Source organism: Silene latifolia, chromosome 9, assembly GCF_048544455.1.
Source record: "Silene latifolia isolate original U9 population chromosome 9, ASM4854445v1, whole genome shotgun sequence".
In the NCBI taxonomy this organism is placed as follows: Eukaryota; Viridiplantae; Streptophyta; class Magnoliopsida; order Caryophyllales; family Caryophyllaceae; genus Silene; species Silene latifolia.
Genome location: NC_133534.1, coordinates 125,070,612 through 125,090,678, shown reverse-complemented (window position 1 = coordinate 125,090,678; position 20,067 = coordinate 125,070,612). Strand labels below are relative to the sequence as shown.

General features: G+C 39.8%; 1 non-coding gene across 1 annotated transcript; it reads right to left on the bottom strand.

Moving 5' to 3' along the window:
* Window positions 1-719: 719 nt before the first annotated feature.
* Window positions 720-826, bottom strand: LOC141603001 (small nucleolar RNA R71). The gene has a single exon (XR_012524901.1). It is a non-coding gene; the product is annotated as a small nucleolar RNA R71 (small nucleolar RNA).
* Window positions 827-20,067: the final 19,241 nt, after the last annotated feature.

Below are 20,067 nucleotides of genomic sequence, written 5' to 3'. Positions count from 1 at the left end.
AAAATGGCGCCGTTGCCGGGGACGGTGTTAACTTGATTTAGATTTTCTTACATTGTTATTAGTTGTGTCTTTCTTTGCCTTGGGGAAGTAAAACTCCTCAAGGTTTGTTCTAATTGTTTTCGAGGTGTTTGATATTTTGCATGTCTATAAGGTCACAAGGTGACTTGTTACCCTTTGATCACGAAATTGAAAGAACTTTGACAACCAATAGAAGACTTGCTAGGAGAACTTTGAGAGGTATTGGTGAGGTTGTAGATATTAAACCAAATACTATTGAGTTCATCAACCCTTTTGCAAGAGAAGGTGAGGAGAACCCAACAAAAAATCCAACACAAAATCAACCCACAATTTCTAAGTTTTCATCACATTCCGTACCCACCGAGGAGAACCTACCCAATGGTACTCCCACACCACAACATCTAACCGGAAATTTTATTGCCAAATCCGCATTTATCCAATTAGTCGAAAGAAGAGAATTTGGGAGGATGCCTAGTGAAGACCCTCACTCTCATATGGAAACCTTTTGTGACTATTGTGATGCGATTTCTCAAACCGGTGTAACTCAAGACCAAATTCGATGGGTCTTATTTCCTTTTTCTCTGATTGGCACCGCAAAACAATGGTTGAAAGGCCTTGATAAGGCTACTCTCGGAATTGATTCTTGGAAGAAGTTGGCTCTAGCTTTCTACAAAAAGTTCTATCCACCGGAAAAGACTAACATGCTAAGAGCTCAAATTACGGGCTTTAAGCAAAGGGATGAAGAATCTTTGTATGAAGCTTGGGAGCGATTCAAAGGAATTAGTCGCTCATGTCCTCACCATGGACTTAGCGAGTGGTTCTTGGTACAACAATTTTGGAACGGTCTTTATGAAGATTCAAGGAACATTCTTAACATGGGATCAAATGGAATGTTCACCGAAGTTGATGACAATCAAACTTGGAACAAAATTGAGGAAATGGCGGTCCATAACTCATAATATAGTAGACCTCGCAAGGCTAATAGAGGAGGAAAGCATGAAGTGGACTCTATTACTCAATTGGGTGCTCAACTTAGTGCTCACATTGATACCATCAATTTGAAGTTTGAAAAAGCTATGGCTAGACTTGAAGAAGCCTCAAAATCACCAAAGCATCATGTCAATGCCATGACGGCATCTTCATCAATCCCAAGTGGGATATGTGAGAATTGTGGAACTTTGGGACATGACCAAAGTGAATGTAGGGGAACAAATGAACAAGTGAATGCTTTCCAAGCATACAAGAGTGGTACCCCTTATTCCAACTATTACAATGAAAACACCAAATTACATCCAAATCTCTCATACAAAAGCCAAAATGTTCAAAACCCTCAACCAACATACACCCCACCTCCCATGAGAAACCAAAATCAAAGACCCTTTTACAACCAAAACCAAGGTTACCAAAATCAAACTCCATACAATCAACAAAATGACCAAGGTTTTGATGTTCAAAAAGCGGTCCTCCAAATGCAAAAGAATCAATAAGAATTTTTCACTTAAATGCAAAAGGATAGTCAAGCAAAGGAAATCACCATCAACAACATCCTAGCTCACACCAAAATGTTGGAAACCCAATTGACTCAACTAGCATCTTCAAGCTCACAAAGACAAAAGGGGCAATTACCACCTCAAAGTAATCCCCCAAGACATGAAACGGTTAGTGCCATTCACTTGAGGAGTGGTACAAGGTATGAAGTACCGATGAAGCAAGTTGAGAATGAAGTTGTGGAAGCTAGTGACAAAGAAGAAATTGTGCAAAACTCCAAGGATGGGGAACCATCAAAAGAAGAAATTTCAAAGAAAAATGAAGACAAGGTCAAGGAGAAGGAGCCCATTATGATTAGACTTCCTTTTCCAAGTCGTCAAGCCAAGCCCAAATTTGATGACTAACCTGGAAAATTTATGGAAATTGTGAAGAATTTGGAAGTCTCAATTCCTTTCACGGAATTAATCAATCACGTGCCGGCCTATGCAAAATACATGAAAGACATCCTCACAAAGAAGAAGTCAATCCGGAAGCTTGAGAATATCGCCTTCACTAAGGTGAGTAGTGCAATACTTCAAGGGAGTTCACCTCCAAAGTTAAAGGATCCGGAAGCTTCTCAATACCGTGTACCATTGGCGACACCACGATCAACAAAGCCTTATGTGATCTAGGGGCTAGTGTCAGTGTTATGCCGTACTCGGTGAGTAAAAGGTTGGGGATGGGAGAGCTTAAATGCACCAATATCACACTCCAAATGGCCGATAGATCGACGAAGACACCATTAGGGATATGGGAAGATGTTCCCGTAAGAGTTGGGAAATTTTTCATCCCGGTGGACTTTGTCATTGTTGACATGGAAGAAGACTCCAACATTCCAATCATTCTAGGAAGACCTTTCTTACACACCGCGGATGCGGTGATTGATGTAAAGCATGGAGAGGTCACTCTAGAAGTGGGAGATGAGAGCATAACTTTCAATCTTGACAAGACCATGAGAGCTCCCCGTTTGCATGAACCATGTTTTATGATTGATCATTATAGCCGGAAGGATGATTGGAAGAAGTCGGAACTCCAATGGAAGAAGAAAATTGAAGATGCTCCATTCAAAGAGCAAGTGAATTGTAACAAAGAGAGCTTGAAAAGCTCACCAAAGTCAAGCAATGAAGAGGATGACATCATTAGCCAAGACAAGAAAGTGGGAGAGTTGTCTCTATCAACTCAAGAGATCTTTAGTGATCAAGTAGATAAAGTTTGTGGTCTTTGGGACGATGAGTTTGAAGGGATTTTCAATCCCTACATTGGTAATGCTATCGATCAAGACCGACAACAAGGGCAAAGATCTATTGAAGATCTTTATCATGATAATTAACAAGCTTTTAATTACTTCTTCAAGGTGTTGAGCAACATCAACAACACCTTGGACATGCCCCCATGACATCTCACTAAGGACGAGAGTTTGGTGGAGTCCTCCCTAAACCACCATTTGTAAATATTTCTAACTCCCTAACTCGCATTTTAATTCTTACATTGCATTTTTGTCATTTTTGGATTTTTATACTTTGATCAAGATAATTATCATTTTTGAGAGAAGTGAGGGAGGGACTAAGATTTCAATTGATGTGTAGTGCTTTAGCTTAGTGTGGGGATATCAATTGCCTAGGCTATTCATGCCTTAGTAGTGCCCTCACAATGAAGAACACAGGATTTGAAGAATGAAAAATTACACGGGATATGCAAGTACACGGATGGAACTGAATCCGGGTAAAAGGGGCAGAATCCGAGCGTCTTCGTGGGAATCCGCCCGTCTTCAGGCAATCCGGACATCTTTGTTAAAATCCGCCCATCCATCTGAGCTGAGAATTTGAAATTTTGGGACTGTTGATAAATCCGAGCGTCCTGCAAGAGAATCTGCCCGTCTGCAGAAAGACGCCCGTCTTTTTGGCTGGGAAAAACAAGAAAACTCACTGGAAGAGAATCTGCCCGTCTTCAGCGAAAGACACCCGTCGCGCAGTTGATAAATCCGAGCGTCTTTGCTGAAAGAAGCCCGTCTTTAGGCGAGAATTCAGAACCAAAAAGAGGCAGAATCCGAGCGTCCCGACGGAAAGACGCCCGTCTTCCCCTGCAATTCAAAATTTTTCGGGTCTTTTATATACCCCTCCCACACTCATTTCTTCATTTCTTCATTCAAAACACTACCAAAAACCCTTATCCTCTCCATCACCAAAACAAGATTTCCTCAATCAAATTCAACAAAATCAAATCCAAACTTCCTTCTAACAACAATTAATCACTCCTCTTCCAACAAAAATCAAACCAAGCACCAAAATCTTCAACCTTTGAGTCGATTTTTGAAATTATAAAGGCAAAGCCTTTCATCTTAAAATCGATTTGGGTATACTTGGAAATTGAAGATTTTCACTCTTTTCTTGGTTCAATCATCAATGGCAAGGACAAAAGGAGCAACAAAGGCACCTAAGGCAAAGGCACTCTCAACAAGACAAAAGAGTCTTCAAGCAAAGAATGCCTCATTGGCTATGGTGGTAGTTAGTTCAAACTTGGAAGTGCAACAACAACAACCTCCCTTGGAAGCAACAACATCAACAACTCCGGAAATTGCTCAACTTTCGAACTATCCGGAGGTAATTTTCATTTCTAACTCCCATAGGGAAACTTTTGCCAAGTATGCTAGAAAATCCTTTCTATCCACTAAGTTTATTTGTGAAGATGCCTTGAACAAGTTGGGTGTCCTTGAACAAACTAAAGCCTTCTTTGAAGCCATGGGGTTGGGAAAATTGTTTTCTACAAAAGAATTGACATACCCCTCCCTTACCTTAGAATTCTTGAGTTCTTTGAAAGTTACTAAGGTAGAGAGACTAGGGAAAACATCGAGTTCCGCCTTACAAATGTGAATAGGCGCATCACCTTTGATGAATTGGGTAAAGCATTGGGTCTTAGTGATTCACCTAGTTATTTCAAGAATCCCGTAAAGTATGACCCCGCTCCTCTTTGGGAGGCGATTTCCGGAAGGAAATTTGAGAACTATCATGCTAGTCGCGCTCTATTAGTCCACCATCCGGGAATTAGAGTGTGGCACAAGGTCATCGGGAATACCATCATTGCAAGAAAAGACACCAACCACTTTACCAAGCTCGATTGTGTTCTTCTTGAGTCGGCTTTAAATATTGGAAGGGAATTCACCAAGCCTTTCAATTCTCTAAGCCTTTTGGTGGAAAGATGGTTAAATGTTGATTGTGGGAAGCAAGGCACCACCGTTATTGTAAATGGAGGTCTAGTCACTCTTTTGGCTAAGTACTTTGATCCGAATTTCAACAAGGATAGCAAGTATGTGGCGAAAAAGGGGGGTCATCTTATTGACATGGATGCTATGATTAACAAGTACAAGTGGGTCACTCATAACCCTCTTGACACCAAGTATGGGTGGCTCACCAATGAGGCTAGATCTTTTACTTTGCCTTCAAAGATATGTCGTTTGAGTGTCCATCGGACCAACTACCTCCTTCCCCTCTCAAAAGAAGCCGAATACATCATCCGACAACAAAGGGGTGAAATTCAAATGCCCTCCTCCTCCATTGTCACACCACCCTATCCTTTCAAGTATCAAGAGTTTAAACCCAAAGGTGTTGAAGCAAGCAAAGACTATATGACTCTACTTATGCAAGAGATGCATAAACAAGCTTTTAAGGATCGGGAAGATGCATACTTGGCCCAATATCCACCCCTCCTTCATTTAGCTAGGCAAGGACTACTTGATCCTTCATGTCCTTTGCCTAGTTGGGCGGATAGGGAAGTCTTCTTTCCGAGTGCATCTAGGGGTGAGATTCCGGGTGACGATGAGGTTGTCGGTGATGAGGTTGTTGATGATAACATTGAGGAAGAGGCTAGTGATGAAGAAGAAGAGGATGAAGAAGGAAGTGAAGAGGGAAGTGGTGATGAGTCCACTTCTATTGAGGAAGATGATGATAATGATGATATGGTGGAAGACTAGCAAGCTTTGAAGGCTCTTACCCTCTTGAGGTTTGTCTACTTCTTTCTTTGTTTTTATTTATTTATCTTGATCATGGTTGGAGTAGTCCTAACAACATAGAGGACTAACACCTCGGCCCCATTGAGGTGTTCTTATTTCATTGTTCCCACTTTTGAAAATCCAAAATGACAAATTTAGTTTCATGCATTACATCCTGTGTGCATGAACTACCCCCAACTTTAGGATATTAGAAATAATGTCTAACTCGGTTTGGGGAAGTACATGCATACGCAACGGGAGGTAATCTAAATTACGCTCTCAGTCATAAACAAAAACCCATGCATCATGTAGTGTAGATTAGTGTAGCTTGCATTTAGTGTAGAAATCATGCATCATGTTTGCATAATTTCCCATCATTTTGGCCATTGAGGACAATGCCCATATTAGTGTGGGGATGGGGAATTCTAACTTAACTTTTATTCAAAAATCCAAAAAAATTGAAAAATTTTAGAAAAACCATAAAAATTTGAAAAATTGAAAAACCAAAAACAAGTTCATTTCCTTTGTAGTGTAGTCATGTATATATTGTTGTATATATTGTGTTTGTTCATCCTTGTTCACATTGATCGACTACGCCACATCCGAGACATGAGGATATTGAAGACCGCATGGTATGATCTTTCCAATCTCCTTTTTCCTCTTTATGTTAATGACTATGTGGCTTTATTTTGATTGATGCGGTATAACAATGTGAACTTAGGACTTGCATTTAGTTTATATGTCATATTAGTTGGTAGAATCATTTGCATTAGGATGTATATATGTTAGTTGCATCATGGCATGTAGTTGCATGTTAGAAAAAATTTGCGAAACCGTCTACTTGGGAAGCTTGACAAGTGTATATAGGCCCTAGTAGATGCTTTTTCTTCTTAAGACTTTGCTTGTTAGAATACTTGTAAAACACCCTAGGATGTGTCATGCTAGTATCCTTTGACCCATGGATTAAGGGCTAGTCAAGAGTACCTTGTGGTGTGATAACTCCTTGGCTACCGTTTATTCCAAGGTGACCCTTGAAACCATGCATCCATCATCCATGTTCTACCACATTTTTGTCATCAAAGGGAATGGGCACAAAAAGAAATTGATTTGAGTTCAATGAAATGAAAAGTGAAAGAAAGTTTGCAAAAATGCATCAAATGAAAAGAGGAGCAAAAATAGAACTCCTATAATTCAAATATAAGGCACCCTCACTACATATGGGGTGACTTTGAAAATGTTCAAAAGAAATGCAAAAGTTGAAAGTTGTCAAGTGTTCAAATGCCAAAAATCAAAAAGAAATGGCAAGAAAGTGTTCTCAAATGTTATATGCCACAAGAAATTGGGGAGAAAAACAACAACAAAGAAAACTCCCAAAGTGAAACTCAAATATCTATCGATCCCTTTATCCATCGTATCCATTTTTGTGCATGGTAGAGAGGGGACGGCCCTTCTTCTTGTCTAGGCAAGAGGGGGAATTCCGCGATCCTCTAGTGTTTCTAACACCATAGGGAGTCTATTCTTGACAAAAGCATTTAACGATTGAGGACAAAGGTACCCTAGCTTGACACAATTTGGAGGTGACTTATTGGTATCCTTCTAGGCTTAGTAGTTAGAAGAAATTGCATCTATGAAGGAGTGTGTACCCTTGAATTGCTTCCCTTGTAGATAATTTTCGCCACTTAGATGAGGAAAGAGGCTATTCTTTTGTAGATGCATCCATTACTTCATTTTGTGTGCTTAATGTTTGGATGTGTCACCATTTTGGCAAGACCCACCTTGCCTTGCAAGAAGGCATCCTACCTCATGGTTGTCTTGTTGAGAGTTGAAGGGGCAGAGTGAGACCCGCTAATTGTCTCATATCGGCTATGTTATTAGGATAGTTCAAATAATGGTCCTAGTCTTTGTCACCTCTTTACTCGGGACGAGCAAAGGTTCGGTTTGGGGATATTTGATGTGACCATAATTAGAGCATATTTAGTCCCCGAATTAGCATTGTTCCCATGCTTTTTAGTGCATATTTGGGTCATTTATTGTCTTTAGTTCTTTGTTTTGCATATTCTTTGAGGTTTTGATCCCTTGGTAGGAAAGGAGTGCAAACCTTGCATTTTCATGGCAAAATGAGACTAAATTGATTGAATTCAATGACCAAGCATCAAGGAGAGACAAGATTAGAAGGCCTTTGTACATACTATAGTAGATGGGCAATGATGAGAAAAGATCCTTGCATCCCCGAGGAAATCCCCAAGGATCTTATGAAGAAAAAGGAAGAAAAGAAGAAGAAACGAGATCGCCCAAAGAATCCGTGCGGATTGTCCAGAAGACGCCCATCCACCACTCCACAATCCGTGCGTCTTCACACCAAGACGCCCGGGCAAAAGCTCCAGAAGACGCCCGTCTTCACCCCAAGACGCCCGGGCAGAGACCACCAAATCCGCCCGTCCCGTGCTAAAGACGCACGGATTCCCAGGCAGACCCATTTCGTCTTCTTCAAGCTTCAAGGAAGGATTCACATCTTTTTCTAGAGACCGGAGTCTCCCTAGAGACCGGAGTCTTTCCAAAAAGACCGGCGTTTCCTCAACAAGGGACTTAATCGTCATTTAAGCCCTTAGTTAACCTTAATTCATCCACCTAATCCCCACAATAAATACCCCATTAGTCTAATTAGAAGAGCATGTTCTTCTTAGCAATCTTTAGTGTAGTTAATATCAAATCAAATCTCTCTTTAATCTTGTAATCAACATTTAATCAAGTTTTAATACAAGTTTTATTTCCTTAATCTCTCTCTTGTTCATCCTTTATTTTGGGTAATTGAATATTATTTGGGTTATTATTGGGAGATTGACAACCTCTCAATCAAGCATCAAGTACTTCTTTTATTCTTTGCTTTATTATTGGAATCACGTAGGTATAATTCTCTTAATCCCTTTTAATTATTGCTAATTACTTTCATTTATTCATCATGTTTCACTTTGTTGGTATGATTGACAACCTTGCTAGCATGTTCAACATGATCATGAGTGAGTAGTTTCCTTAGCTAGGGTTAATGGGTAATTAGGGGAAAGCAACATGGGGAATGATTCATGCTTAAATTAATATGCTTTCATAGTTTATTTGTTTGCTTCTTGTGATCTCAACTCATGCACATGTTATGTTTGATGAAATGCGAGCCTATGAATCCTTGCATTTTTTACCCATCACCTATCTTTTCAATGAGACTTGTAAGACATAAACCAACTCGAGTCTCATTAGACCGTGCATGTTGTTGAATAGGGAAGACTAAGTCGACTTGTAGATGTTGTACAATCTAATCGATTCGGACCCAAACTTTCCTAGGATTGTAAGATATAAACCAACTCAATCCATCACAACAATAATTGCTTGCTTATAACTTGAGAATATGTTTGTATGATCAATTCCCATGAATCCCCTATGAACCCATGACACCCTAGTGCCTTTTATCAATTGTTTACATCCCTTTTAATTCATCTTGCTTGTTTACTTTCATTGCTATTTAGTTTAGTGACCTTCTACATCAAACCCCAATTGTGACACCTCTTAAGACACCACTAGTTACAATAGAAATCTCATCTCAATTCCCGTCCCTTGGGATCCGACCATTACTTGCCTCTTTATTAATTGTAGAGTTGTTTGTGAAGTTATAAATTGTGTTTTGGTCTAGGTGCTCCTAACGACAAGTAACCGAAAGATTTAGTCCCGACCATAAATCTAATAAACTATTACAAATTCGGAAACCAACTCCTTTGATCCCTTGAACTTCGGTCTTGGCACGCATTTCAAGGCAACACTTTCTTTAATGGATCGCCTTCTCGAGTGGCACCGTCTTCAAGGAACTCCTAATAATAAAATTACAAAATGAATTACATAATTTCCTATTATACATTTGTAATAAAATAAAATAAATCTATTAAATTACAAAACGGTGATACGAGATCACAATAATTACAACCGAATCGATATTCCCATACATTTCGGGTAATACCAATTAAATCTAAGGCCATACTAAGTAAAATTACATAATTCAAAAATTACATAAAATTAAAATATGACAATCATAAATAAAATGCAGCATTATAATATGTATGAACATGCTAGATTTTATGCTAAATCGCCTTTTAAGAGCCAGTATCGTATATTAATCGGTTTTTACGGATTTGCGTGATTTAACTTATAAAAATCACAATAATTACAAAAATTCATATTTATGTACAAGTTAATTACCCTAACCATCTTAGGACTCAAAATTAGTCTCCACTAACATTTTGACAATAATTAAACTTGTTTTCTTAATATTGTTCATAAATGGACCTAAAATACAAAATTATGCTATAAACTTCAAATTAAATTATAAAAATTTCAAATAAATTCGAAATTTTAAATTTAAACTCATGAACATTATGGAAAAATACCATGACACTCATAATGTTCAAAACTTAGGTTAAAAATTTCGAAAATTTATCGTGAAAAACAATGTTGCGGTTTATCGGTTTAACAATTATGACCATAAAAATATGAGAAAAATTATTTTTATCAACTTTTCACTTTTAGATCTGAAATATATGATAAAATGCAACATGTGACGTTTTTCCTTTAGTCATGATGTATGTTTTAGCATTATTACTAATTATAGTCACTATTTATGTGATTTTTCATCAAAAATTCATAAATCATGCATAAGGACTTCATTATAGCCAAATAAATCATGCATAAGGCTTATCGGAAGAATGTGCTAAAGTCACATGGAGTCCCTAAGGACATAGTATCTGACAGAGATGCGAGATTTATCTCAAGGTTTTGGAAAGAGTTGCAGGAATCTTTGGGAACAACTTTGAAGATGAGTACAGCATTTCATTCTGCGACAGACAGTCAGACTGAGAGAACGATCAAGACACTTGAGGATATGTTACGAGCTTGTGTGATGGACTTTGGTGGTAGCTGGGAACAGAAGTTGGATTTGATAGAGTTTTCTTACAACAACAGCTATCACACTAGTATTGGTTATGACACCGTTTGAGGTCTTATATGGGAGGAGATGTAGGAGTATGATTTGTTGGGACGACAGTGCTGAGGCAGTGGTTCTAGGACCAGAGATGGTACATGAGATGATTGAGTAGATTAAGATGATCAGGGAAAGGATAAGAGCGGCTCAGAATAGGCAAAAGAGTTATGCAGATCTACATCGCCGGGATATAGAGTTTCAGGTTGGGGATAAGGTTCTTCTGAAAGTGTCTCCTATGCGTGGGTTTATGATATTTGGGAAGAAAGGCAAGCTGAGTCAGAAGTTCATAGGGCCTTATGAGATCTTAGAGCGGGTTGGAGAGGTTGCATATCGTTTGGCTTTACCAGCCGCGTTAGAGAGGGTGCATAATATGTTTCATGTATCTCAGCTGCGGAAGTATGTGAGTGATCTGTCACATGTGTTGGAGGCAGAGAGCTTAGAGCTAGATGAGTCCTTGTCATATCTTGAGGTGCCTAAGCAGATTCTTGACCGGAGGGTTAGGAAGACTAGGAGTGGTGAGACAGTTTTGCTTAAGATCCTTTGGTCTAACCACGAGTCTGAGGAAGCTACATGGGAGGCAGAGGAGGCCATGAGAGAGCGTTACCCTTTCCTTTTTTATCAGGTATGTATGGTTACGGGGACGTAACCTTGTTTCTTTTAGGGGGGTAGGAGATGATCGCAAAGAGTTTTAAGAGTTTTTACATCATTTTGGTGTTGTGTCAGTATGGTTAGTAATGGTTTGAGTCGGGTTGAGTTTGGTTAGTAGCATGTTTTAATGATGAGTTTTGTTGTGGTTGTTGTGTCGGGAGTGTAGTAGTGTGTCTTTGTTTTGTTGTGGTTTGAACTTCGGGGACGGAGTTCTTTTTAAGGAGGGAAGACTGTAATACTACGGTTTTATGAGCCTTTGGGTACTCTATCGAGTGGGCCTTACTCTGTCGAGTAAGGGTGTTTTACGATTTAAAACAGTTTCTGACCTGTTGGGTACTCGATCGAGTAGCCTTGATACTCGATCGAGTAGGCGGCACTCGATCGAGTATGTCAGTTACTCGATCGAGTAGCCGGTTTACGGGGGGATGATTTGTCGGGTTTTGTTAATAATGCGATTTAATATATAAACACTTCCGTCACTTTCATAATACACTTTACAAACCTAATTAATTTCAAAAGAGAAAACAATCTACGTTCTTCGCATCAATCGCATTATTGGCAAATCCCGGAGCTTGGAAGGTCGGAATTCACCTTTCTTTACACCTTTGTGATCCTTGCGTCGAGGGTAAGATCTACGTACTGTTTTTATGGTATTTCCTTAAAGTTAGTTAAACCCTAATTTGGGGATTTGGGGGTTTTGTTGTGTTTCTTGATTGGTAGTAATTGTATGATTGTATGTTAGGAGGAGGATTCGTAGAGGAGGCCTTTTGACAACAGCTGTTGAGATCGTCTGACTGTGTTGCTTTCCAGGTAGGGTTTTGCCTACTCAGTATTAGTCCCATAATGTGTTGGTGGTGATTTGTGATTGTTGATCGTTATCATACGAGTATTGCGACGGTTGTTGGTTTTGTTTGTTGTCTAGTAGTTGTGATTGTTTGTATCTATCGGTGTTCTTGGGCGCGTCCCCGGCCGAGTGGATTCACTTGGGGGATCGGCTTCACGCCCATTATTCGCCTTCTGTGGAACCCGCCACAGAAGGGATGTGCACATTAATGGATTTGGGTTTATCGCTCGATGGAGATGAGCGGGGATTAGGTGGGAATGACTAAGGTCCCCCACTGGCGGCGTGGAGTGACCTGTTGCGATGGGCACTCTGGCAGGGCTACACACTTTAGTGTGTAATCAGTATTGTGAAGTTGGTGATGGAGTTCGGAGTATATCCGTGATGTTTGAGCCGTGTGTTGATTCTTTGTGTTGTTGGATTATATAAATTGTGTGATTAGTACTGACCCCGTTTATTGTTTTAAAAACTGTGGTGATCCATTCGGGGATGGTGAGCAGTTGTTGAGCAGGTATGAGTCGAGTTACATGGGATAGCTGGGATGTGCCACTTTCAGATGATAGAGTCTTCCGCTGTAGCCTGAGTAGTTTATTAGACATTTCATTTAGTTGAGTAGACAGTTTGTTTTGAGAACATGTAACCGTATTTTGGTATTTGGTTTTGGATTGTATTTTATTCACTAAACTTATACTATTTAAATGTTGTTTCGTTATTGTCTTATGATTATCATTGCCTCGGGGAACCGAGATGGTAACACCTTTATACCTGGGTGGTCCTGGTAAGGCACTTGGAGTATGGGGGTGTTACACATACTCCAGGACACACAGTCCAATGGACACACAGTCCCGCCTCAGACACACAGTCTGGATATACTAGACACACAAATCCGCCTCGGACACACAACTGGATACACACAAAACTCATCTCCCAACTCCAACAACCATCAATAATAATGATAGTCGCAAAGAATATAACCAAACGAACATGATATAAAATAGTGGCATAAAACAGAAAATCCAACTAGGCAATAAAAGATCGTTGCAAACAGTTAAACTCATCCTTCACCAATTCACCACAACATACAATTAATCCATCTTTTAGTAGTAATAGAAATAAGACAAGATTGAGTAGTTTCCTACCTGGCAAGCAAATCCAATTAAGCAGTTCAAAACGCTCCAAATAATTAAAGCACACGAACCCGATTATAAATTCTTCACAAATCGTCACCTAACATAAATATATAATATATTTACCATTACTTAATTATAAATTATTACCTTATATTACTATTTAATAATTATTATAAATTATATTATTCATTATTCAAATTAATTATTATTATTATTACTATTATTAAAGGTCCACGATATAAAAACCCGACTCAAATATAATCCCGAGTCACCAAAGCAAAATTCGTTTCTCATACCCATAATATAATAGTATAAGTCACGTAAAAATTGTAACTACCTAATACCCATTCCCATACCCACGATAACCCGTACTCACACACCCAACACCAGCCACACCCCACGACAGCCTACCACCTGGCCACGGTGGTTGCAGCCTTGCCCAACACCCACTCCCATCACCAAACACTAGTTCACAACCACGACCAAACCATGACAACAGCCGACAACAACTCCTCATAACCACAATAACACCGGCTACCATCACTTCCACCTACAACTCACCTGACCAACAACCACCACAGGACGCACCATCACCGCAGCATAGCACCACCAACAACTCCTCCCTCACGGCCCACAAGCACCCGCACCAGACAACAACAACTAACAATAACCAACCCGACATACTCCCCTGTCTTTCCCTTGTTTTAACGCAACTCCGGTCAACCACCACGCTAACCACCACCCCAGACCAGCCTACGACCACCACTATCACCGACCAACCCCCATGAACCCAACCAACCCAGGCTCGAGTCAAATAAGTCATGGGTAGGTGTATAAAACCGGTTTTATGCGAAAACGACAACCACCCCTTCTCGCAACTCCGGCCAAGTAACCACCCAATTCACCGCCTTTACCCAACCCTGACCACCGACGGTGTCCGACGCAACCTCAGGTACCATCCTAACCCAAACCAGGTCCATCACGATTTGCATATGGGTTCAATACAGTATAGTAAACGTGTTAAACAACACCCACAACCACCACATAGAAACCCCTGCAAACACCCTCCCCCGTCGGTCAAACGTGGTAAACGGTGGGTCTGGCCATTCCCTGATGTCTCACGGTCAAGGTCACGGTCAAAGTAATTCATATAGTGGTCTAGTTTACGAGTTATAACATTGCAAAGTATATACATGAGACGGTCTTAAAGTATTACCTTGAGACGATAAAAGACGATAAATTCCTTGCTATTCCCCTTTCTTATTCTCCCACTCTCTTTATAAATTATTTTTCAGATTTGATGAATAATAAGGACCATCGTTTGAGGTTTCATCTATTTATATTGGTAGGCTAAGGTTATAAGGAACCAATTAGGAAATATAAAATATATTAATTATTATTATTAGTAATTATCCGAACCCGACAATTAATCAACCAATTTACGCAACATATATAGTCGACCCATGCCCTATAGCACATGACCCAACTCCAATCCCGTCTTTCTTTATTATTTTATTTATTTAATTACCGTCTCATAACAAATATTATTATTATAAATACAATTACTATTATTATTATTATTACTATTGTTATTATTATTATTATTATCGTATTACTATTATTATTATTATTATTATTATTATTATTATTATAACATAATAATCATTCACTATTACCATATAAGTTATCGTATATTATTATTACCCAATTACCATTCCGACCCATTACTCTATTATTCTATTATTTTATTATATCATTCCGTCTTGTTCACAATTATTAATTATAACCGTCATAATCAATTATTCGAATTGCGTAAATTAGTTATATAAACTTAACTAAAATACGAGGTATTACACGTAAACTATGTTTTCAATAATTCCTTTTAGTTATCACGTTTATTTTCGACTTAAATCCCTTATGATTCGATATTTGCGGGTTTTCGTCATTAAATCAAACCCGGATTTTAAAAAATCGATTTGTTCATATCAAGTTTCTGAGATTTGTTCTTTGGTACATATTTCCCTGTTTAAATCCAGTTTATCAAGTTTTATTCTTTCAAAGTTTGTTCCTTTTGTGTTTCCGTCTTTGTAAATAAATCTAACTCAATTTAATTCGTTCTAATCCGTTTTAACCCGTTTTAATCCATGTTTATTGCTTTTATGACGATGTCGGTATGTAATTAATCCGTTAAATCACTTTAACTTGAGTCAAATATCGATAATCAATGGTAAAACCTACCAACAAATATTAACAAACCGCGGTTCTGACTTCACAGTCAGAGCTCAACTCAAGAACAGATGCAGGAACAGTTGCGCCTCTCAAGGGACGCAGCAGATGTTGCGCCTGTTCTGAGATGATCTCTGTCCCTGAATTTCCGTTCTCGCTTTGACATAGCTTTAATTAGGTGTTTAATTAACTATTAATCGTAATATCACCCTTAATCTGGCCTATTTTATTACCTTAATTTTCTACCCTTTCATTTTCTTCCATAATTCCGTCTTAAGTGTATTTTTGATGTAAATCAATTAAGCCCTTGTTAATTATTTGTAATTTCAATTATCGTTGTTTATTTATCGTTTTTACTCATGTATGATTTATCCATTTGTATTCACATGTAATCAATTCTAAATCTCAACTCGACATTAATAGTTGCCTAATTATTTGCTCACCGACATAGTTTAATTCACATGTTAGGATTAAAACGTAGGATGTTGCATTGCATGCATATAATCAACGCCATTTTAAATATAGACGATTTCCCTAATCATCAGTAGAGGCCGCTGTCGAGGAGGGCGGGATTAGGTGTTCAGTAAAAGGACTTCCTAATAAGTACCCTCACCTCTTACTCCAGATATCTTTCAATATCCGTGTTCATTGGCATCCACGAGAGTCATTCTAGACATAGAATGCTAAGGGTAACGAGTTATTAGTGTTCATGTCACTACTTTGTGTCTTGACATGGCACGAGGTATTCGAACGATTCGAATTTCCCATAAAAATTGGTGGCGACTCCACAAATGCAGGCTTATTCAACCTTTCACCGGTTTCAATGCCTCACAAATCGGTAACGGCCCATGACGTGCTTTGGCAAACCAAGATTCCGTGGGAGAAGTGCCACTGCCTTAAAAAACACACACGCGCGGGTGCGCGCGCGCGCGGTGGGCCATGTCCATAGTTTGGCGACTCTGCTGGAGATGATACACTTACGTGTTACCCAGGGTGAAACTTGAACGAGGTTAGGGAATAGTTTATACGAGACAGTTGTCGGTTTTCATTACTCGACCTTTTTAGGTCGTTTTATCTGGCCTTCCTAGGCTCTTCCCAACCCATTCGACCAATTGTCCCGTCTGGACTGTCCAAATTCTTATCTGGGCCTAAGGATAGATAGCGATTGACGTCAACCATACCGTGGTACATACTCTTGTTTGTATCAAGGGCTTTCACTAGTCGAGGAAATGGACTAGGAACCGACCTTACTCATGTTTGGCACGGACCTCTCCACAGACCAGGGTTTGATTGCTTGGTATGGCAACCCACCTTTTAAGCCAAAAACCCTTTAAATGCACTCAGCATACCGTTATAATGCCCTTATGGATGTTTGTATCATATATGTGATCACCTTCTTGTAAGCAAAAACCATGACGAAATTTTGTAAAATAAAATCCTTTTCAAAATGTAAATATTCTCAAAAATGGCCTAAAAATAGCGCAAAATGAGTCGAAACTCTGTCCAAATGTCTAGTCAAAATTCGGGCCTCACAACCCATTTCAAAAACCCACTTCGAATCGGCACTCCTACAACTACACTACAGTTGCCTAAGATAAGCATTTCAAATTCTGTCATTTTCAAACCTCACTTGACACAGTGGCACACACCCACTTCACAAGTCGAGTCTTTTTTTAGTAAGTGTGCTAAAATGGCCGATCGTGTTTTGATTCGTTGTCGATCTCTTATCCCCAGTTTCCAAGATGCCTGGAACTAGTCACGCAAGCATTAATGGACCACCCGGAAATGGTAATGATCTAATCCTAGCTGCGCTCGTCCGTCTCCAAACAAGCGAAGACCAAGCTTATGCTCGCCTCAATGCTATCGAAGGCCGAATTGTTTCCGTAGAAACTAGACTTCCTCCTGCAGAGAATGATGTGCCTGACATGAGCATGCATGATAACCTTCCACCCTTTGTTGGACAACCAGAAGTCAACCCCCCACTAGGTCCTACTAATGCTGAAAAGCGACTCCAATACTTGGAGGAGCAACTAATGTACCTTAAGGGAGATGACATCTACAGAGAGAATAATCGCAAGTATGAGGCGGTAAATACTCAGTTGACAACCAACTTCAACATGACTGACATCCTAAAGTTCAAGGGGCATGAAAACCCTTTGAACCACATTCGTGCCTTCAAAGATTACATGTCTATCAAAGGCATCAAACCCGAGATGTTCCTAAGGATCTTTCCTTCATCTCTCGACACTATTCCTAAGAAATTGTTTTACTCTTTGTAGCACAAGAAGATTGCCACTTGGGACAATGCCGCAATTGAGTTCACTAAACAATACGCGGATAATGCTGAGATCCAAGTCAATATGCGCAGTCTAGAGGTTCTTACCCAAAATGAGAAAGAAGGCTTCACCGACTTCCTAAGTAGGTGGAGAAAGACTAGCACACAACTTCTTGAACGTCCAGACGAAGCCACTCTTGTGGAAAAGTTCGTGGATAATCTGAGACCCATTTATGCAAACCATTTGAGATACCAAAACATAATGTCTTTCAAAGACATAACGGTCCTAGGAACGAGGATTAAAGACGACATCCGTAAGGGGCTCTTGTCCAAAACGGTAGGTCGCGGATATCAGGGTTCAACGAGTCGTTCTTATGGCTCTACTAGCAAGACCGATGAGGTTAACCTTGTCGAATCATCTAAGAAGAGTAACCCACAAAGGAAGTTCACACATATTGGTGATTTATACTCCAACGCTCTGAAAAGGTTAATGAAACAAGGTAAGCTCCAGCCCATAGGACCTACGCCTGACCCAGAGAAGAAGTCTAAGTTCTGGGATGAGAATGCAAACTGCGAATATCACAGAGGCAAGGGACACGATACGGAGAAATGTTTTAAACTGAAACATGTCCTTCAGGATATGATCGAAGATGGTCGTTTACCCATACCTCTCGGAGGCAAGCCTAACAATACTCAGAATCCTCTTGGAGTTCTGATGATCACAGATGAAGAAACCACCCTGGATTGTTCACACCTCATTTCTCCAGTTGAGGATGAGATTCATGCGCTAGAAGATGAAAGGAGTTATTCCACCATTTCCCCTACTATTACCGGTTTTATCGCATGGCAAAGAGTGTAAGTAGGCCAGTTTCAGAGTTGGAAGCTATAGTAACATCCTTACGTAATCCAGGCACCACACCTTGGGAAATGTGCCACTAACTTTAAGTCTATCTCAAGAGTCTACAATGTAAGAGGTAATCGCAGTAGTTGACAATCTAGTCGAGCAAATAATCAGTCTAGAAGCTTAAATCATCAGGTTGAGAGAGCTCAGTATCGTCAATGGAATATGGGCCGATGACGATGACGATGAATACCTCACAGAACATTATCTAGTCAAGGTTAGTGAGGATATAGTCAAGGCTAGCGAAGATCAAGATATAGATCACCATACTCGCTTAGGGCGTCCATATCAAAATGTCTCTCAGAACGGTCCTACTGCTAATGGTCCGGTTATGAACACCAATGTCATCACACCAAATGATGGCAAAGATACAACTACTAACCACTAGCTAAAGCAACTGCAGAAGACAAAGGCTAATCTTTCAATCTGGCAACTAGTTGCGAGTTTATTTCCCCATCGTCAAGCTTTACTGCAAGCATTGGCTAAATTAAACGTAGCACACAACTCTACGCCTGATGACGTAGTCAACCTAGTCTTCCAAGACTCAGTCAAACTAAGTAACCCAGTTACTTTTTCAGATGAGGATTTGCCTCCCTTTGGCGCCATTCATAACCTTGCTCTATACATTACGGTCACGTGGCTAAAGAAGAACGTACCAATGAGTTTGGTTGATGATAGCTCCGTTGTCAACGTCATACCACTAAAGACAGCATATAAGTTGCGCATGAAAGAATCACATTGGACTCCTACCAACCAAGGTGTTCGAGCATACGATGGAACACGAGGTAAAGTAGTAGGGCTAATTAACCTCACTGTAGCCACAGGACCGATCGAGCTAAAGGTTAATTTTTAAATAGTGGATATCGAAGCTTCATTCAATATACTTCTGGGAAGGCCTTAGATCCAGGCTTCCAAAGCGGTAACATCCACCTTGCACCAGAAGATCAAGATTCCTCTAGATGGCAAAGTAGTGATGATCACTTCGTCACCTATCAAGGCTGTGATAGAGAAAATGTCAAGCAACCAAGTAGTCACAGACCCAGTATATGAGCTTGGGGGATTTCAGAGCTTAAATCTTGTAGAAAGCGAATTGGCGCCTCTATACTTCAACCCATACTCCAATTTAGTGGTCAACCACATACTCAAGTCCCAGGGATACTTCCCGGGAATGCCATTAAACCCTGCCAAGAAGAATACCTTCGCAACATATAAAGAAGGAAATTCTCATAGAATACCATTAGGTTTGGGATACAAGCCCACGAAAGCAGAAGCCTTAGAAATGCTAACCCAATTACAAAACCGTAAAGACAAAGGAATCCAGATGCGGCCCTATCTCCCTACCCTAAATGGATACTTCGTTAAACAAGGGGGTCAGGAATACTTTCACGGGTTTTCCGAACCTTGGCATTATAAGGGAATGCAACTAGCTGCAATCGAGGTCTTCCACGATTGTTATTTCATCCCTCCAGAAATGGTTCCTACCGTCAAAACTCGTCAAA